A 5,811-nucleotide genomic window follows, 5' to 3' on the forward strand; every position below is an offset into this window, starting at 1 on the left:
GAGTAACAAAGAGAATTGATGAGGGCAGAATGGTGGATGTGATCTATATGGACTTCAGTAAGGCATTTGGCAAGCTTCCCCATGGGAAACTGGTTCGCAATGTTAGATCTCACGGAATACAGGGAGAACTAGCTATTTGGATACAGAACTGGCTCAAAGGTAGAAGACAGAGGATGGTGGTGGTTGCTTTTCAGACTGGAGGCCTGTGACCAGTGGAGTGCCACAAGGATCAGTGCTGGGTCCTCTACTTTTCATCATTTATATAAATGATTTGGATGTGAGCATAAGAGGTACAGTTAGTAAGTTTGCAGATGACACCAAAATTGGAGTGTGGTGGACAGCGAAGAAGGTAATCTCAGATTACAACAGGATTAGATTAGATTAGATTACTTACAGTGTGGATACAGGCCCTTTGGCCCAACAAGTCCACACCGACCCGCCGAAGCGCAACCCACCCATACCCCTACATTACCCCTTTACCTAACACTACGGGCAATTTAGCATGGCCAATTCACCTGACCCGCACATCTTTGGACTGTGGGAGGAAACCGGAGCACCCGGAGGAAACCCACGCAGACACGGGGAGAACGTGCAAACTCCACACAGTCAGTCGCCTGAGTCGGGAATTGAACCCGGGTCTCAGGCGCTGTGAGGCAGCAGTGCTAACCACTGTACCACCGTGCCACCCACAAATCTTGATCAGATGGGCCAATGGACTGAGAAGTGGCAGATGGAGTTTAAGTTAGATAAATGTGAGGTACTGCATTTTGGGAAATCAAATCTTAGCAGGACCTATGCACTTAATGGTAAGGTCCTGGGAGTGTTGCTGAACAAAGAGACCTTGGAGTGCAGGTTCAATGCTCCTTTAAAGTTGAGTCACAGGTAGATAGGATAGTGTAGAAGGCGTTTGGTATGCTTTCCTTTATTGGTCAGAGTATTGAGTACAGGAGTTGGGAGGTCATGTTGCGGCTGTACAGGACTTTGGTTAGGCCACTTTTGGAATACTGCGTGCAATTCTGGTCTTCTTCCTATTGGATGTTGTGAAACTTGAAAGGGTTCAGAAAAGATTTACAAGGATATTGCCAGGATTGGAGGATTTGAGCTATAGGGAGAGGGTGAATAGGCTGGGGCTGTTTTCCCTGGAGCGTTGGAAGTTTCGGGAGAGAGGGCAAAGATATAAAAGAGACCTAAGGGGCAACGTTTTCACGCAGAGGGTGGTACGTGTATGGAATGAGCTGCCAGAGGAAGTGGTGGAGGCTGGTACAATTGCAACATTTAAAAGGCATCTGGATGGCTATATGAATAGGAAGGGTCTGGAGAGATATAGACCGCCACACTGGGAGTCCGCCACAATGGGAGACCCCACAATGGGAGACAGCCACAATGGGAGACAGCCACACTGGGAGACCCCACAATGGGAGACAGCCACACTGGGAGACAGCCACACTGGGAGACCCCACAATGGGAGACAGCCACAATGGGAGACAGCCACACTGGGAGACCCCACAATGGGAGACAGCCACACTGGGAGACAGCCACACTGGGAGACCCCACAATGGGAGACAGCCACAATGGGAGACAGCCACACTGGGAGACCCCACAATGGGAGACAGCCACACTGGGAGACCCCACAATGGGAGACAGCCACACTGGGAGACCCCACACTGGGAGACAGCCACACTGGGAGACTGCCACACTGGGAGACCGCCACAATGGGAGACTATCACACTGGGAGACAGCCCCACCTCACACCAAGGTCTATACCGCTATTGTGGGCCATTGCAAGCCACATCATTGCTGGGCCTGGGCTGGTAGAAGACACTTTCTGCCCAGTTCATTAAAAGAAGATAAGGGACAACAATAAATGGAAACATTACAAAGAATGTATAGAAAGAAAAGAAAGGTAAAGCTGACGGAATGGATATCTCAGAGCTGTTGGACTGAGGAACCCACAAGTTGTGCTGCTACTCCACCGCCATCTTGAAAACAAAAGCTATGGATAAGGATAAGTCTGGTCCTTAGTTAAAAGTGCTCAATTGGAGGCAAGCTAATTACAACAGTATTAAAGATTCATACAGCGCAAAAGAAACCCTTCGGCCCATCAAGTGTGTATTGACAATAACTAATACTAGAGGCATGCTAATCCCAATTTCCTGCGTTTGTCCCATATCCTTGAATGTTAAGATATTTGAAATGTTCATTTAGATTTTTTTAAAAGTTTGTAAGATTTCCAGCTTCCAACACCTTCCCAGGCAATGCATTCCAGATTCTCAAAACCCGCTGAGTGAAAAGGTGTTTTCCCAAATCCCAATTTGAATGTAAAGTTGGAAAGTAGTGGGCGGCACGGTGGCACAGTGGTTAGCACTGCTGCCTCACAGCGCCAGAGACCCGGGTTCAATTCCCGCCTCAGGCGTTTGACTGTGTGGAGTTTGCACGTTCTCCCCGTGTCTGCGTGGGTTTCCTCCCACAATCCAAAGATGTGCAGGTGAGGTGAATTGGCCATGGGAAATTGCCCCTAGTGTTAGGTAAGGGGTAAATGTAGGGGAATGGTGGGTTTCGCTTCAGTGGGTCGGAGTGCACTTGTTGGGCCGAAGGGCCTGTTTCCACACTAAGTAATCTAAATCTAAATCAAACTGCTACAACACAGTAGTGACATTAAAGGTTTGGGCGGCATGGTGGCACAGTGGTTAGCACTGCTGCCTCACAGCACCAGAGACCCGGGTTCAATTCCCGCCTCAGGCGACTGTCTGTGTGGAGTTTGCACGTTCTCCCCGTGTCTGCGTGGGTTTCCTCCGGGTGCTCCGGTTTCCTCCCACAGTCCAAAGATGTGCGGGTCAGGTGAATTGGCCATGCTAAATTGCCCGTAGTGTTAGGTAAGGGGTATATGTAGGGGTATGGGTGGGTTGTGCTTTGGCGGGTCGGTGTGGACTTGTTGGGCCGAAGGGCCTGTTTCCACACTGTAAGTAATCTAATGTTGCAGCTGTGTTGACTTTAATTAGGCAACATTTGGAGAATTGTGCAGTTCTGGTCACTGCACTACAGGGAGGATGTGGAGGCTTTGGAGAGGGTGCAAAAGAGGTTTACCAGGATGTTGCCTGGATTGGAATGTGTTAGCTACAAGAAGAAGCTGGAGACAAAAATAGTGCACACGCTGGAATCCAAGGTAGACAAGCAGGAGGTTGTCAGAACACAGCAAGCAAGGCAGCATCTGGAGGTGGAGAAGTCTTTGGACAAACTTGGATTGTTTTTGCAAGAGCATTGGAGGCTGATGGGAGACCTGATAGAAGTGTATAAGATTATGAGACACATGGATAGGGTGGATAGTTGATGGTTTCTTCCTAAGATGGAAATGTAAAATACCAGGGGATACAGTTTTAAGATGGAAGGGAGAAAATTTAAAGGTGTGTGAGGAATGTATTTTTTACACAGAGGACGGTAGGTGTTCTGGAAAGCGCTGCCAGGGGAGATGGCATTTAGACAGACACATGAAAAGGGTAAAAACAATGACTGCAGATGCTGGAGACCAGATGCTGGAAAAGTACAGCAGTTCAGACAGCATCCGAGGAGCAGGAAAATCGGCGTTTCGCGCAAAAGCCCTTCATCAGGAATACAGGCAGAGAGCCTGAAAGGTGGAGAGATAAACGAGAGGAGGGTGGGGGTGAGGGGAAAGTAGCATAGAGTACAATAGGTGAGTGGGGTAGGGGATGAAGGTGATAGGTCAGGGAGGAGAGGGTGGGGGAAGGTAGCAAAGAGTACAATGGTACAAGAGTAAAAGGCATAGAGGGGTATGGACTATGTACAAGCAGATGGGATTAGTTTAGAATGGTATCATGGTCAGCACAGACATGGTGGGCCAGTGGGCGGTTCCACTGCTGTAATGTTCTTTATGATGAGGTCTTGGGGGGGGGGGGGGGTGGGAAGAGTGGGAGAGATATAATGGAGTAAAGGGGTGAAGGAGATGTGATGGGATATGGGGATGTGATGGGGTAAGGGGGATGTGATGGGATATGGGGATGTGATGGGGTAAGGGGGATGTGATGGGATATGGGGATGTGATGGGGTAAGGGGGATGTGATGGGATATGGGGATGTGATGGGATATGGGGATGTGATGGGGTAAGGGGGATGTGATGGGGTAAGGGGGATGTGATGGGATATGGGGATGTGATGGGGTAAGGGGGATGTGATGGGGTAAGGGGGATGTGATGGGGTAAGGGGGATGTGATGGGATATGGGGATGTGATAGGGTAAGGGGGATGTGATGGGGTAAGGGGGATGTGATGGGATATGGGGATGTGATAGGGTAAGGGGGATGTGATGGGGTAAGGGGGATGTGATGGGATATGGGGATGTGATGGGATATGGGGATGTGATGGGGTAAGGGGGATGTGATGGGGTAAGGGGGATGTGATGGGATATGGGGATGTGATGGGATATGGGGATGTGATGGGGTAAGGGGGATGTGATGGGATATGGGGATGTGATGGGGTAAGGGGGATGTGATGGGATATGGGGATGTGATGGGGTAAGGGGGATGTGATGGGATATGGGGATGTGATGGGGTAAGGGGGATGTGATGGGGTAAGGGGGATGTGATGGGGTAAGGGGGATGTGATGGGATATGGGGATGTGATAGGGTAAGGGGGATGTGATGGGGTAAGGGGGATGTGATGGGATATGGGGATGTGATAGGGTAAGGGGGATGTGATAAGTGTAAGGGAGCAATGTTATGGGATGAAGGGGGCTGCAGGGTGAACAGAGATGTGAAAAGAATGAGGGGGGGTTTAAGGTGAGATGGAGATGGTGGATATGAGGTGGATAGAGAGGGAGTGAATAAGGTGGAATATGGGGGAGGAGGGGGGTTGAGCATGAAGGTAAGGGATCTGAGGGCTGAATGAGAGAGGGATGGTGGGGTTGGTGTGAGGAGGGGGTTGGAATATGGGGGAATGTGATGGGGAATGGGGAAATGGGACGGGAGGAGGGGGAGGTGAGGAGAGGAATGGTTTGGAGGGATGGGGAGATGAGAGGGGGATGGGTTGAGGGGGGATGGGGAGATGAAGAGGGGGATGGGTTGAGGGGGGATGGGGAGATGAGAGGGGGATGGGTTGAGGGGGGATGGGGAGATGAGAGGGGGATGGGTTGAGGGGGGATGGGGAGATGAAGAGGGGGATGGGTTGAGGGGGGATGGGGAAATGAGGAGGGGGATGGGTTGAGGGGGGATGGGGAGATGAGAGGGGGATGGGTTGAGGGGGGATGGGGAGATGAGAGGGGGATGGGTTGAGGGGGGATGGGGAGATGAGAGGGGGATGGGTTGAGGGGGGATGGGGAAATGAGGAGGGGGATGGGTTGAGGGGGGATGGGGAGATGAGAGGGGGATGGGTTGAGGGGGGATGGGGAGATGAGGAGGGGGATGGGTTGAGGGGGGATGGGGAGATGAGAGGGGGATGGGTTGAGGGGGGATGGGGAGATGAGGAGGGGGATGGGTTGAGGGGGGATGGGGAGATGAGAGGGGGATGGGTTGAGGGGGGATGGGGAGATGAGAGGGGGATGGGTTGAGGGGGGATGGGGAAATGAGGAGGGGGATGGGTTGAGGGGGGATGGGGAGATGAGAGGGGGATGGGTTGAGGGGGGATGGGGAGATGAGAGGGGGGTGGGTTGAGGGGGGATGGGGAGATGAGAGGGGGATGGGTTGAGGGGGGATGAGGTGAGGAGGAGGGGGATGGGGGCGGGGTTTGACGGATATTGGGCGACAGGGGGCGGGGTTTATCCGGGGCTGTGTGTGACGTCATCCCGCGTGTCGAGGGGCGGAGCG

This window comes from Hemiscyllium ocellatum, chromosome 8, assembly GCF_020745735.1.
Source record: "Hemiscyllium ocellatum isolate sHemOce1 chromosome 8, sHemOce1.pat.X.cur, whole genome shotgun sequence".
NCBI classification, from domain to species: Eukaryota; Metazoa; Chordata; class Chondrichthyes; order Orectolobiformes; family Hemiscylliidae; genus Hemiscyllium; species Hemiscyllium ocellatum.